Source organism: Anopheles gambiae, chromosome 2 (assembly GCF_943734735.2).
Source record: "Anopheles gambiae chromosome 2, idAnoGambNW_F1_1, whole genome shotgun sequence".
NCBI lineage: Eukaryota > Metazoa > Arthropoda > Insecta > Diptera > Culicidae > Anopheles > Anopheles gambiae.
Genome location: NC_064601.1, coordinates 47,511,382 through 47,527,433, shown reverse-complemented (window position 1 = coordinate 47,527,433; position 16,052 = coordinate 47,511,382). Strand labels below are relative to the sequence as shown.

Genomic DNA, 16,052 nt, shown 5'->3' with positions numbered 1-16,052 from the left:
ACCGCCCTCTCCACGAGCACGAAGGTCCTCCGCCAGTAGGTTTTCCATTTTAAAGGGAGTCCCCTTTTCCTGCATCCATTGAAGAATGACCCATTTGCTCGCACTTCTTTCTCTCTCATTCGTTCATTCGTTCTCGCCCATTCGAATTGGACATAAAAACGGAAAACCCCGACAGGATAGGAGAGACAAAAATTGGTCAGACAACATCCCCAAGAAGTCGGAGCAGTCGTTCCCGCTCAGCCTCAGCGCACACGGGAAGGTAAAACAAGAGCAAGATTATTTATGACAGTTTTCAGCGTTTCAAATTAAATTATGAAACATTGGATGTCCCCATAAATTCATTTCATCCTTCCGTTTATTCGGCTCCGGGACACAGCAACCTCCGACTCGGGCCTATCGTGCACCCGGTGCCCCGTTGTACCGGAAGTCACCCTTCCTTCCCGCCAGTGTACGAAATGGGTTGCGAGCCGGCATGTTACTGGTTCTGGGCTCTCTGCTCTGCCTGCTGCTGACCGGATTTGATGCCGAAAGGCACACTACACCACGGACGACTCTCGCACGTCAGTGGCATTAAATTTATAATTTCATTTCATTCGAATCCTTGAGGCCACTTCCGGGACGCTGGAGAAAGGGCGTTCCACTCGGAAAGTTTTCTGATTTGGCTGGAAAGGATGCCTGCTCCCGTGGTTGCCTGGTGCCGTTCAACAAGCGCGTTCAAGCTGCACGTGACGCGGTGCTCTTCTCTCCCCATGACAACACACGCAACCCTTGAGTTCTTCTTTTTTGTCGACACACGACAAATGACCACTTAATTAAAGGTCAATGTTTCTCCCGTTGGCAAATCGCAGCGACGGACGGTCGGCACTTGGAGGCCATCGCCGAAAACATTTCCTGTCACGTGTGTCCCTCTTCGCCGGCACCCACCTACCCGCACAGCTTGGTAGAAACCTTTTCACGTTCACACCATCCTCTCGGCGTGTGCGTGTGTGCCCCTGTGGCAACGTCTAATCAGAGGCAGCTTCTTCACAAGGATAATCTTATTTCGCCGAGCAGGCACTTGGGGTTGGTGTGAATGTACTGTAGCTGTAGGTTTGAGCGTGAGCGTGGTGCTTCCAATTGGAACAGGACGAAAACCGGGGGGTCGAAACTAAAGTACGAAAACTTTCCGTTGCCACAGAGCAACAACTCGCGGCTCAATCCAACTCGTCGTCCAGAGGGGTTTCCGATTGCTGTGCTTCAGCTTCGCACCCAAGGGGTAATAAATTCAGGGGGAATTTGCCTTGGTCGGGGGGGGGGAGGGGGAAGTGTGCCTTGGTAACACCCACCCTGACCCGACCCGGACCGACGACGACAACGACGACGACGGTGACTCCCTTTAGGCGGAAAAGGCCGAAATTGCTAGATCGGAAGGATAAATATTTATCAAAACTGTCGACGTTCAAATGATAATAGCCGTGATAATGCCCGTTAAGTGTGCTCTTTGCCGCGCCAAACCCATGTCTCCTGTCCCCTCCAGAACCCACCAAATTCTTCTGAGTGTTTGTGTTCCTTCTATTTGCGATGAAAAAGCAAAATTCCTTCACGAAACGGGAAAGGAAAGGGAAGAACGGGTTTCCATCGCAATCACGATGTCATCGTCCAAGGAGCGCTTTGCTCTCTGCTCGCCAAGTATCGTCATTCGATGTCGATTTATCTTTCTCCACACTGGTGGGGGCAGAGTGTTAGTGAACGATACTTTCCGTCGCGGCACCTTTCAAAAGAAGCCCTTTTTGATGGTTTTAAATCCCGCGTTTGAAGGAAATGCTCATCAATTTAGTGAACCCCTTCTTTCCGGCAGGGCCACCAGACCAGACACAGAGCTCAGGACACATTCATGGTTGCGCTATTAACCAGCTAGAAGCCGCAGGAAGGATGTTTGTACAGCCGCGGAGCGCGCGAGGGAGTGCGTTAATGAAATGATCGCGACGCTTGCGGGGATGAAAGCGAAGGTGTGTAACTCCTATTCTCACTTTTGATGTGCCGCTACACGCGATAGGCAAGATTCTAATTATGCTACGGCTCGTCACGTTGACATCTAATCCTTTCACACCCAGCTCTCAAACGGTTGTGTTTTTGTTTCCCTAAAGGAAGTGTTTTGTAATGTCCTTCCCCCCAGTCCAGCGCGAACCGACTTTAATCCCGTATCATTACACGATACAAAGCCAAAGAAGCGTGCAATTGTTTTCGCAAAACTTTTTCCATTCCGAGGGGTTGTATCTGAAGGTAGAAATCGTGCAAACAGCCCTCCGATATGGCCTTTTGGTCGGTCTCTATCTGGAACTCTTCACACTCCCATCCGAACCGTCGTTACGAAAGACGGCCATCGTTATAACCATCGTCTGCTCCCGGCATCTCAACTAATCGATAGTTCACAACCAAGTGGGTTGAGGGGCTTTCATTTTTTTGGAACGATTCTTTCGGAAAGGACTCTACCACCGTTTGCTTTTATAGCTCAGCAACAGCACACAAAGGAAGAACTCATTTGCTTTAATTTAAAACACATCAGACGTTTGGCTTTCTTTCTCGAGCCGTTTGTAGTTTGCATTCACAGGGGGGCCGATGGTGAGGATTTCCAAAAGCCCCGCCATCCTTCTCTTAGTTATTTATTCTAGCCATTCTTCTTGTGCGTCGAAACTCTCCCGTTTATTCCCCATTTCACAGGATGTGCCTTTAATAAGAAACATAAAATGAGCCATTCCCTTTGATGTCACTTGGGCATGGACGCAAGAAGAATGGAGGTCAGAGGTAGGCGATGATACTACTCCAGAGCACGGTAAACAACACGATGCCCCGTAATGGATGGCGCAAAAAGTTGATGATGGTGATGGTAATGGTCCTTGGACCAGACCGTGGAGTGGGGTTGCGGAAAACACGAGTTTTTACTTTCTTTAACACACTTCCCCCATCACTTCCCCAGTGCCCGCCCTTTGCAATGGATTCGTTTGACGGAATGTTTGCACAAAGTTTTCAACCAGCGCCGTTCGTCGTCTCCTGGCCCGGAGTCCGCCATTCGGAGGCGGTCTTGTGTGTTTCTTTTATGATTATGACATTCAATTTTGATACTTCCGTGCGCTGTGTTTATAATACCATACGGTCGGAGCACCCGGCCGGCTCGTCTAGCTGTCGACTTTACTTTGCGATTAGTTTTGACGTGGTGTGGCTTAGGGTGAGGGGAGCGAGGGACTAGAAACTACTCCGGAACAGTAGTGGGTGTGCGAGATGTGAGCGATAAGCGATCGATATGGTGCTGGCGATGGAAACGATTGGAACGGTACAATCTGTCGACGACAGTTTATCGGTACTGCTGACCTCCGGCTTTGCGGCATACTGTGCTGCTTTTAATTTTCCCCGGGCCATAAAAAGTCGCACCATACCGACCGACCGACCGAGCACGTACCAGCACGCAAGGGGTAGGTAATGTTGGTTCCATAAAATCCCAACACGTTTCGGAAATGGTGGAATCTTTAACCCATCAAACCCGAGGCCAGAATTGATACTTCAATTGTGAAAAGTGCCGAGCATCGTTAGGAATAATTTTGACCACGGACACAAATGTGCTCAAATGTTTAACCGAACAAATGGTGCGCGAATGCTTAGACCGTCCGCGACCACGATCCCACGGTCGGGGACGTGACGGCCGAACGGCGAAACATCAAGAAAGCGGCTTGTCACAAATCGGTCGTTGAAGTAAACGACCCAGACGAAAAGGGGAAGAGAGAGAGAGAGAGCAAAAAGAGAGTCTCATTTTGTGCCATGCCCCATCAGCGAAGGTCAACAGAAAAGGCCTTTTCTGGGGTGGTTCAAAACAAAACAAGCTTATCTTTGCATACTCATCGATTCGCATATCGAAGGATGTCTTTTCGGGCAGAAGTGATTTGTAAAAAGGTTTTTCCGCTTTTTTGGGTTTTGTTCGGACCATATCAGTCGCGCTCGTTTGGGAATGTGAAATGTGTTTTTGGTGCGCGCGATATTTTCGAGAAAAAAGGCACAATATTCTCGAAAGCGAAACACCGTAACCGGCACACACTGCATAAGCAGCTCGGCGCTCGTTACGAATGTGCATTAAAATATCAATATTGATATGGCGAAGTTTTATGCAAACGAGCAAACACACGCACCAGCCGGCAGCAGCACAGCGTACCAAACGAAGCATTGGAATGGAATGAAGGAACACACACACACGTATGCACATGAAGCCAAACTGTCATCCCCGGCGGGTTAGACCGAACCGTGCCATGTGTTCGAGGATGTTGTGATATGCAAACTGCGCGCGCGGCAGTGTAAGAAATTCAACGCGGTAAGGGGAGAGGCCAGCCCGAGGGGCACATCAAAATATGAAGCCGAGGCAGCGCCGTTTGAAGCGGCAGCATAAATATGTTGAATAAACATATACACACACACACGCTCAGGTCGCAACGTGGTCGCGATGCCGTTGGACGGGAACCGTTGGCCCGGCAACCGGACGCGCGATCGATTGAAACGTGGGCAAACAGACACACACAAACGGGACACGGACGGGATAATCAAATGACCCCGGCGCACTCGGTGGTGTCCTGCGTGAAGTTCATTTATTTATGGCCTCGGCTGGAATAATAACAACAAATGAATAAATAAATATTGGCCTCCAATTGAGGACGCCCATATGCGTAAAGCGACGCTCGGGCTGCGCTCGCTACCGTTTGGCCGGCATTTCATTTAATTTCACAGTCGGCACTCAACTTCACCGCAGAGAACCCGCACACCGAAGGCAAATCACGCTTGGATAGTTCAAAAGCATCATGCCATGCACGAATAGATAGTCGAGCAGCCCTCCTCCCAGCTAGCCCGTAATGCATCCGAAGTGCCCCAAATGTTGGGTTTGGTAGCGACACCGGGTCAACCATCGTACATCGGCCAGGGCAGGCGGACGAACTGCCGCAAATCAAGCATTAAATTCAAATTTCAAATATTAAATTGCCGCTAGTTTCCGCGAAAATGGACGGATTGTGTTGGCTGCAATGGACGGGGGCAAGGTAGCTCGTTAGCTCCATTGCTACCCTTTTCGTTTGATGCAACTATTAATGGTCGACTGGGTAACGTTGCAGTTGCACCTTTAGTTGCATGCTTTAACCGTGTGTGTTTGTGTAGAGCGAGCGAGCGGTCGGAGTCGGAAACCCGAGATTCGAGACTGCAACGGTCTCTCTAGTGGGCGTCACTTTAATTCCCGTTTTACGAACCGATCCGTGTCCGGATGGGTGTGGTTTCCCGTGGTAAGTGTTCTCGAACATTGAGCGCGCGGGTTTCAATTGTGCGTTTTCGCTTTGATGTTTGATGAGCGAAAACGCTGCACTATTATCCCCCTTCGAGGGACAGACGCGCGTTAGTGCGAAACACTCATCAACATTATGTTGCTCTCGGGACAAACAAACAAACGCCGACGGGGGACGTTCAAAATAAGGAAAGTTTATTTATTTAAGTTTGTATTATGCACATGATCAGACGGCTCATCGGTGTTTCGACCAATCGATTGATCAAATAATCCTCTTTTCATACTGGATTGAGCATGGGGTGAATTGTAAACTGGAAATGCATTAGGAACGTTTTTGTGTAGCTGTTTCTAACGTGTTTTGTAAACTTAATTTAGCGGATGTTAGTTATCTGATTAGTCGTTGGTGTTGATTTGAGACTCACGGTTCAAAAGCAGAGTGATTATAGCGCCAGAAAAGTTGTGTTTTATTTGATCTCGATGGCGAATGATAATCAAAGACAGTAACGTTGTGACAAAACCTTCAATGATTTGTAGGTATATAAATTTATTGCATTGCTATCGTTGATAGATTTTAACGCTCATATATATATATATATATATCTATTGAAAGCAAGAACAATTTTTCCAAAAAATATTTGTGCTTTGCACAAGGCTTCAAATCGTTTTTAATAACGTGTTGCAAATATTCTCCTTGTTTAGCGGAGATAACGTGTTTAAATATCTCCTGTCCAATGTGGATAACCAAAGCAATTTCCCTTTTGTCGCTATAGCTTCCCTAACCATCGCAAGTGATGGATTTTGATATCATTCGACTGCCAGGTATATCACGAAGACATACTCAATTAATATAATCATTTTGCTTGTTCGAAGTTATCTCCGATTTATTCAATTTTTCATCCGAAAAACGATTGTAACCAGCGTGGGTTTTCAGCAGCTACCAAGATCTGCCTACATTACTACTTTTTGAATCCATTGTATTTTTTTTTAGAGCTGAACTGAAAACTGGTTGTATTTATTTGAAAAAATATTAAACAACATAATCTGTCAACATTTTACTAATGTGTTCGACACGCAGTGTCAAGAAACGCAATAAAGGGAGGCTCGAGTATGTGTATCACTTCCACGTTACCATCTCGTAAATAAATAGGGAAAATTAATAGCAATTGTTCCTACAACTTGAAAGCAAATATCCGCTCATCCCAAATATCCCATCATTGAAATATCGGAATGTTTTGTCATGTTCTGTTCTTAATTAACTCTCCATCTACATTATATTAAATTAAATTTAATCAACAAATGCATACAAACTAGTCATACAGAGCTCTCCTATCATCACACCTTGGCTGGAGGAGATCTACCACATGTTCATTGATTTCACTTCATCTCCGGAACATTTAGAAAAGGATGTTTTGTCTAAAGTTCGAACCTTTCGTCCACCAAACAATTCCACTTTCCGAGAAGTGTGTTTTCATTAAACTCAATTCCATTTACTATACGAGCTGCTATCGAACGAAATTCCATCACGCTGGAAGACGGCAGTGTTATGGACCGCCGCCATCGGTTGGCATTGCTTGTTAGCTCCCCATCCGCACTAAACTCGCTCGCCGCCACATTCCGCCCAAAAGAAAACAGTTCGGACCTAGGAAGATGCGGTCGAACGAGGAATACCTTTGCTGTATAAAATAATTAATACCGAAAAATGCGCCCTCGTTCCGTCCGACGATGGAAACCAAACACAGAAGTGTTCGTAACCGAAACACTCTTGCCACGGTATTTGCCCTACCCAAAGAACCGGAGCAAAAGCATCTTTTGGAAAACGGGTCACATGCCGACGAGAAACATTACCGGAGATGTTGCCGCTGTTGTTGCAGCAAACTTTGCACTGGATGTTTCCTCCCTACTTTCGCTTGCGAGGAAATGGATGTTCACTTTCGAACCGAAAACTTGCCCATTATATCGGTGGTCTCTGGTGCTGCCAACTTACTCGTGCTTGTATCTGACTCGGAGTGCTGTTTTATTATTCGCGATTCGGCTTTATTGCGCCGGTACAGTGGCAAAGGTAGCGGGGTTGGGGTACTCCTTTCCGCCTTGCACAACCTTAGAAGCATTCCGATGGCGCGCGAGCACGCTCTTACGTGTCTGTGCCCGTGGATAGGTACGAGTTCTATTCTATTTTGTCGTTTTCGTTACTTTTACGGCCGAACGTGTTTTGCAATTACATAACGACACTTTATTACCGAAACACATGTTTGCCGAAGGGGTTTTACTCCCTTTTCTGCCCTACATGCTCCATGCCTGTGTTGGCCGCCGGATTTAACACAGTGTGCTCACAACATATTGCGCGCCAAGGCAATCAAACGGTGCTCTCGACCGGATTGGTCGGAAAGGGAAGCAATCCCTTCGGGGATAACATTCTGCATTCTGGCATTCCGCTATACGTGTGTATGTGTCGTCTGCTTTCGACTATGCCGGTCACCAACTTGCATGCATAGTTTCATATCTTATTATTTCCGTACGTTGTCCCATCATTTCGACTTGATCCGGAGCGTTCTGCGGAGTGTGAAAGGGAAAGCATAGTGTTGCTACTAGGATTAATATACAGTGCTCTAACAAGGCTATCTGGTAATGAATAGGACTCCACTTAGATAGCTTTATTTGTAAAAAGTAAAAAGGCGCACAAATAATGTATTTCATACCTTGGATTATTGACAACGATGCAGCATATTTTTGGCACTTTAGCTAACCATAAGACACCTTGGAGCATCGTTTTCTATATACTATACATTTTGCAATCCTTGCAGTTCGCCCCCTGAAGTACAAATTTAAACCTTCCGCACATTTTGTGATGTAACCATCCTGTCCTCCGGCAAGGAATGGAGTTCAATTGAAATTTCACTACGCAAAGAACATTATTCGTGTCGTGCCATACTACCCGTACACGTTACGTCCGTGACTGGAATATGACAAATAACGCAACGTCATCACTTAACTCCGAAAAAGGGATGTTGTATGCTAGGCAAAGGGGCCTTATACCACAAGCAAACAGCGTCTGAGCAGCCGGGACAAAAACTGTCGAGTAAAAGTTTTGCCCCAAAGCGACCAAGACGACGGGCGTGTACGTTATTGGATTTTGCTTTTGGCATGACTCGTTCCGCTGCCATCACTTCTTCCTTTCCTCGAATCCCGCGTTTGCCTGTTGAGAGAAAGTGAGCTCTCCTTGCGCTAGAGATGGGAACGAACATATTCCGGATATAAATCCTCCCCAAGAAGGTTTAGGTGGAGTGAGCTGTTCTGCCAAAGTTTCTTACCGTGACAGTTCATCGCTCGAAAGGTGTGCACACACATGTGCGCATTACCACATGTAAGTGATGTTGCAATAATCTGGAGAATGTGTATATTACGCTATACACAACAGAGGAAAAAGCAAAAAAGAAAACATAAACTTTTCCAATCCATCCTGCTTATGGAATAGTTGGCCGAGCTAGAGAAAAGTTTTAATTTTGCTGAGCGAATGATTCTGACTCTTTATATTTTACCAAGGAGATAAGAGACACACAAAACCATTGAGTTTTTGTCGTTACAGAAGAACAGTCAGATGTCAGATGAAGTATTAAAATGGTATTTTATAAAAGTAGAGGCAATTAAATGCAATTATTAACATCTACGACTCTACTTTCATTTACGAACAAATTGCCTCGTCTGTTACGATACCATACTGTACTTGGAGTAAGTATAGTCTCTCCTGGGAATAAATTTGAATGTTATGTACACCATAACATTATGTACAATTTTATTAGTCTCGGTAATGCATCCCATTGGAAGCCACACTGCCGTATCATCGGTCGTTTTTTATGGGTAGTTAATTTTCTTTGCTGTCAAAGAGAAAGATATAATTCAGACACTAAAGAGAAGAACTAGAATGGCATAATAAGATCAGATCTGACGGATGCTCGTAATTTATCGGTGATTTACTATCTAAATGAATATTTCAAAGTATTACACAGCTTTATAGCATGAGATTGCATTAGATAACAGTTTCGGAGATAAATGCAATGACCCTTAAATCATACCACTGTCAGGGTCGATACGTTGGTAACCAGTGGAGAAAATAAAGGAAACGCGGCCTTGCCCTGAAAGCAAAAGAAAAAAGGAAATACATTAACTTCAACATAAGACAGAGCGCTAATGTGGGTAAGAAGCAGTGTCGTTTGATGTTTTTACTCAGAATGAGATGATAATATTATTATAGCATTATGCTTAAGTTGAGATCCCCTCCCCCCCCCCCCCCTTTACACGAATGCAGAGCCAGAGAATCTAGAGATGAAGAAGAAAAACACCACTCTCAGGATATTGGATAGGGCTGAACGGTTCCATGATTTCAATGCAAAAGCAAAACACTCTAGCAGCGAGAGTAGAAACAACATCAAAGCTAATTTCGATCCGTTCCGCTGAATAAATACAGAACTCGAAGGTCTCGCATCGCATCGGAAGCGCATCCGTGTTCTGGCGTGGATGAGCGACGTTGTACGCTTTCGCGCGATGAGGCAACAGGAACTTGGCAGCTCTCCTTGCAAGGTAACGAGCGGAACATACAGTGACGAGGTGGCCGAGTGGTTAAGGCGTTGGACTGCTAATCCAATGTGCTCTGCACGCGTGGGTTCGAATCCCATCCTCGTCGGTAAGATTCTTTTGCCACACAGCTTGCGCGGGGTTTCCATATTTTGGAATACATGTGTCTTTGAATTTCCGTTTGAATAATTTAGTGTTAATCTTTTTTGTTAGGATCAGGAAAACCAGACGTTAGAAACGTTCTAGCTCCATTCCGTTCTTGGTACTATTTTTGCAGCGATGAAAACTGTGTTTGAGCAGCCCTCCTTCAACACGGGGATGTAGCTCAGTGGTAGAGCGCTCGCTTCGCATGTGAGAAGTCCCGGGTTCAATCCCCGGCATCTCCAAGTGCAACTGATACTTTTTTTCAACTTTTTCATTTCTTCGTTGCGGAACATCAATTTGTTTTGTCGCTTCCGCCATCACACCACCCTGCTTCGCCGTACTCCTGACCCTGTGCCGCGGCACTATTGATTCATGGTGTTGTGAGCGTTCTTTTTATTATTAATCCCGTCCCGTTTCCACATACCCTTTTCACCCTTTTACTCCCTTTCATGGACGTTATTAGCCTATCACGGCACCATAAATCTGTCTACGGTACGTGCATTTGTTTTGCCTTTTGTCCTTCCCCCGACGGCAGTTTTCGCTCTCTTCGGCAAACCGCATGTTCTCCGTTGCTAGAGTTTGCTTGTGCTAGAAACGACCCCACGGCCGACGGCGACGCAACGTAAACCGTCTGCCACGCGATGAGAGATCGTTTATAATGTTTTGATTTAGGGTTTGAGCATCAAAGCAATAAGGGTGTTGTCGGAGGGAATGAATGCCGCTGCGTTCACTTGCCCGAGGGTTTCTGATTGCGGTAGGCGTCATCAGCCCCTCGAGAGTGAATATTGGTCACGTTGCATCACCTCCCCCACATCTCGTACCACATAGTCGCTTCAATATTTCACTGGGAAAAAGCAAGCGCCGAACCCTTGACGGATTGAAGAAGAAAAACACGGACGACGGGAAAACTATCGGCTACTGTTGTGTGTGAGTCGGACATGAAAATGGGACGAGACGCGGGGTCCGGTGTTGTGCAAATTATGGACAGTCAAGCGCGCACACGCAGAGTGTACCCGAGAACGTGTCTGCCGCCTCTGTCCGGCACAAGACAACTCTCCGCTGGAGACGACGAACGTGCCAAAAGGTGCCCGAGTAAATGTGCGCACGAGAAGAAGATTTATCGATTCGCTTGATTTCCCACTGCCACGGTCGCTGGGCGGCAGCAGAGCACAGGAGATGGGATTATTCGATATCATTGGTGGTATGGTATGGTGGTGTGTTTGCCTTAAAGAGTTCCTCTTCGACGGGCGTACACTGGAGAATTGTATTTCCATTTCCTAACGCGCGTGCGGTCGGAAGAGTATTAGGAAACCATTCTGAGGTTAGAGTGAAGTGGTCGTCCGGGCACTTGCGAGAAGCGAACAAAATTGGGTTTGCAGTTAATTTATCATTGACCGGTGGGATTTTCTTTGGCTGCTTTTCTGCATTGCAATCGACCTGCAGAGAGGGAACTCTTTTTCTTTAATCTTCTTTAACCTTACAAAGGGAATACAGTAGTCCATTAAATTTAATTTCCAGTATCGCAATTAAATTTCAGAAAAACAGTTGTTTCTTACATTATTTTAGCACTCCATGAACGTGAGTCTATTTTCAAAAACATTAAAAAAATCATCATGCATATCGAAGTTTTGGTATAAATTATTCAAATTTAATTTGAGCACAAAATGCATGAGCTTCCAACTGGTTTCCTAATCAATGAAACATTCATGCAAATGCACACACATACTGTAATACTGAACAATTTGTAAGAAAAGCATACTGAAACGTGTATTGCATGAAATCAAGCAGCGGTGCAAAACCTATTAAACACACTTTTCTTAATGATGGTCCATTCTACCCAGCACAGCATGTTTAAATCGCATCCATTTTCTGTGCCGTGCCGGGTTTCATAATGGAGCCGAATTCATCCCTTGATGCGCGCCACATACGACGCTGGAAACTAACGATCCCATTCATTTCGTGCTGGAGAGCGCGCTGCGTCCTTTAATCCAAGACGGAGTTGTTATTGAAAGAAAAAAAAATCGTATCCGCGCGCACCATATTGCCATCGCATATTGGAATCGTAAAAAAGAGGTATTCATCTGTACGTCTGTCGCAGAGCGTGTGAGTGTCTGTATATGTGTATTTTTGCTTCATCGACACGAATTCGACAACGATAAAGCTAGCTGGAAGTTACAACGTAAAAAAGGGAATGCTGCGGACGCTGTCAACCCGATAGAATCTGTATTGAAATGTAAGCAAGCATGTGTGTGTCTCTCTCTCTCTAGTCCGACCCGAACACTGTGTCTGCGTCCTGTGGGACTTCACTATTCTTTGCAGGTTTCATTTAAGCTCTTGCTCTCGTCTCGCCATCATCGCCCATTTTCGAAAGGACACACACTTCAAAAACGGATAGATGGAAAATGGAAAAGATTCGAATCAGACATTACATTACTAGTTTAAGGACCGATCCCGGGAATGAAGGGTGTATAAAATATGAATGGATCCAACCCATCCAGCCGTGTCATTAGATAAGATGGCTCTCGGTTTAGAGGCGGCCACTGGGAAAGGTTAGTGTCCTTCCACTCCTCCCCCCTATTCTAGCTGAGCGAGGTCGATTATCGTGTAACATGAAGCCTCAAAAGGGACGGCCGTCATGTTATCTGCCAAGATCAGATTAGTTGATCCGGTTAACAGGAAAAACATATGGAAAGCGGACAAATTAATGCAACGAGCACGTTAGACCCTGCCAGCACTACCAGGCCCGGCTTTATTTAGTAACTGTAGAAGTAATTGTGGATTTTTTTTTATATGTCATCATTGTTTTGTAATGTGTATCAGTGGCCATGATGAAACAAAGCAGTTCTATGCTGCTCTAAAACGAACAATCTCTTTGCTGTGTTGTATTAAATTGCACCCAGAGCGCACCAAAAGAAACATATCATCCAAATACTTGTTTGGTGGTCTACGAAGGGCTCCGGTAGCTACCCTGTATTCTGTTACACACATCCCTTTCATTTTCAACAACACAAAACACAAGGTTCTCTCTGGAAAATAAAACCGCAAAGCCGAAATCAAGACTTAATGCTTTTGCTTTTTCTTTAAAAAGATTTATACTTTCGACGGTAAAGTAAAGAGCTATGAAGATAAAATATGACAGAAGAAATACGTCGTTTTTTCAACCACTGTGTCCCCTTTCTTTAAGTAACAAAATACACGGGAATGTTAGCTCACAGGGTTTACCTTTTGAATCATAGCTATACAAATAGCAAACACACAACACTTTGCTATAAATCACATAACCTTACCATGCAAGAAACCAAGGACGAACAACGGAGTACAATAGGACGTTAGGAAAACGGTTCCCGTGCGATTGCAAGCGTGAAAGAAGCCATCGACCGAACAGAGCATCCTGATAATCAACCGGATGCGCAAGAAGCATCTTCAAAGTCTACTCTTTTGCTATGGGGAAGCTTTGTTTACTTAAAAATCGATTTATTTCCACATCCCTGCGACACAACTCGTCCTTGTGCACACGTGTTTGAGATTCCACACCATATTTGAACAGCGTGGCACGATAGCAACGAGATGTGATAAAATTATTGATCACCTTCCTTCGTCGGGAAGCTCACCTACCGTAGTAGTATTCAGCGACATCGATACTCACTAGACGCCGGGTGGTTTGCGATGACCTCCGAGTTAGAAGTAGTTCACAACGGACAGACCCGTTCGATCGCAAGGCAGACTAATTTAATTAAAATATCAATCAACGCGCGACCAGCTCGGGACACGACACCGTGACATTATGGGAAAAAACGGCGAACGATGGCGAGCACATAGTTTTACACACACTCAAAACTTTACTTGTAGCATTCCACCGATGATTGGTGGGACAACCAGCGGTGCGGGTGCAATCATGTATGCCGTCGCCACCTTTTATTTATTATTGGTCAACCTCTACCGAAGTCGGCACGGATTTTCCAGTACCCAAACGTTGTACGACATGGACCCCAGCTACCAGAAATGTAGGAGGATTTGGACGGTTCTCGGACCTCGGGTCCTTCGAGGAAGGTTGGAACCGTTCCTGTGCCGTGCGTATAGTATTGCACACAGTGACTGGCAGACGTTGATAGATTGCACATTTGGGCAAAGTTCGTAGGCGGTCGGGTTTGGTTGTTACTCAGAAACACTTTTTTCGCACGTGTTGTTTGTTGATGATTTGTTTTTCTACATTTTACACATCACGTTACGTACTGCGAATTATGCTCAATGTTTTTTTACTGATTATTTTAGTTTTCTGAGAATTGTTTAGGTGGTTATTTGTTTGATTAACTAGAACATTAAACAACTGTTGATGTTGTTCTAATTATGGCAGATTTTACATTATTATACTCAAATTAGTTTTTTTTATGTGAAATTTTATATTTGACTCCCGAAAGAATGATTAGTATATAATGCCAGTTATCTTATTGGATTTTGTCATCAAACGTCTTTTATGATATTATTTATTATTAAGAAAAAACATCTTCGGCCGTATTGATATCTTTTATTATATTGAAAATTATAAAACAATTTAATCGGAATTAAAATATAATAATACTTAAAAACGTATGAACCAGACCTAAACGTAATCTATGAAATAATGTAATCAATTATTTGGTTTAGCTACCAATGTAAGTCTGCACCACGGAAGAGTACAGCAAGGTCTCATGGGTAGCATTTTAAAACTAATGACACTGATATGAGTAATTGAAGACATTTTTTGCAACACTATTTACATCACTATAGCGACGATTTGAAATATAAGTATGATCATAATGATCAGACGAAACATACACGATTCAATTCAAATTAAAACACTCGCTCTATTTCTTAACCAACCACTAAATATAATACACATATCTAGAACCGAATGGTTCTTTGCGTCTCAACAAACAATCATTTGTTGTTAAATCTAGAATAACTCCTTCTGTGGCGCTTCTTGTACACTCTTCCAAACCAGTCTGTCGCACGTCACGATCGATAGGCGCTGCAGTTTCCGCACAAAGCAACCTATTGTTGGTCGATTTTACGTCAATGTCCTTCAGGTGGGTGGTGCTTGCAAATATTTGTGCTGGAACATCCGTTCTGAAACGGTTGGGCGCTGGAAGACGGGTATAAATTACGCCCTCAGCCGGTCAGATGGATCAAGTACCGCACTGTGCATTCTTGTGCCAAGGAACACTTCCGAGTCGAACTTCTTACGTCGTGAACTTTTCGCATTCCAAAATGAGAGCAATCTTCGTCCTGCTTTCCGTACTGGCCATGGTGCTGCTTGCAAGTGCTGCAAAGGTCCAGCAGAGTGGCCGAAATCTGGTAGTTTCGCAAATCCGCGGCCGTCCAGGACAGACTGCCACGCTTAGCTTCCGTGATGCAGCCACAGCCTTGAAGAACGTTGGCCCCATCACTCAGGCCTTCACTAAACGCGGACTGTAAACAACATCCCTTCCAGCAAGGACTATCCCTTAACGGGACGCACTGGACGGACAGGACGAGTCTTCCGGGAACATAAACTCCGTACTTTCTCCCGGGAGAACAAACGGGAACGCGGAATGAATGCAATCGAGAGAAAATCCGCTTGGCAGGCAGATTTTTGTTTGGTTTCAATAAAAGTTTGCACCATCTGACAAGCATTTTCATGGAAGTTTGTGTTTTTCTGTGCAGTTTTTTTGCAAGTCTGATTTTTTTATGAATTCCTGTCGACAGGCGAGTTTAAGATAAATAATATCAAAAAGATTGAAATGTTAAACTCTTCTCAGCCGTTATGAAGTGTTTGGTCATTAAAGGTACATTTAATTCAATCACTTGGATCCTCCAATAAACCAACGTTGTATGTAAGGGGCGAAATAGTAGAATCGATTCAATTCGATTGATCGGTTTAAACCGTAAAGTGATTCTTATCCGAAAAAGATTGAGAATATAGAAAACACATTCCTTTGGATCCAATAAGAAAACAAAGAAGAATAACAGCATGAATGCAAAACAAGGCAAACAGTGAACGTAAATGATGATGACTTTTGAAACTATGGGCCGA

The 16,052-nt window shown here is 44.6% G+C and overlaps 1 protein-coding gene and 2 non-coding genes across 11 annotated transcripts in view; 2 read left to right on the top strand and 1 right to left on the bottom strand.

Annotated features, from left to right (window-relative positions):
• LOC1270888 (mpv17-like protein) overlaps positions 1–16,052 on the bottom strand; it is a 171,894-nt gene that overhangs the window by 12,917 nt on the left and 142,925 nt on the right. For 4 of the 9 annotated variants that reach the window (XM_061640750.1, XM_061640751.1, XM_061640748.1 and 1 more), the window contains one exon: positions 9,358–9,417. The exons of 4 other annotated variants lie outside the window; for them this stretch is intronic. The gene's annotated coding sequence lies outside the window, so the exon portion shown is untranslated. Of the gene's footprint in view, positions 1–9,287; positions 9,418–16,052 lie in introns of all 9 variants that reach the window. One more of the 9 variants, XM_061640754.1, reaches the window with a different exon arrangement.
• Trnas-gcu (transfer RNA serine (anticodon GCU)) lies at positions 9,884–9,965 on the top strand. Its single transcript has one exon. It is a non-coding gene; the product is annotated as a tRNA-Ser (tRNA).
• On the top strand, positions 10,171–10,242 carry Trnaa-cgc (transfer RNA alanine (anticodon CGC)). Its single transcript has one exon. It is a non-coding gene; the product is annotated as a tRNA-Ala (tRNA).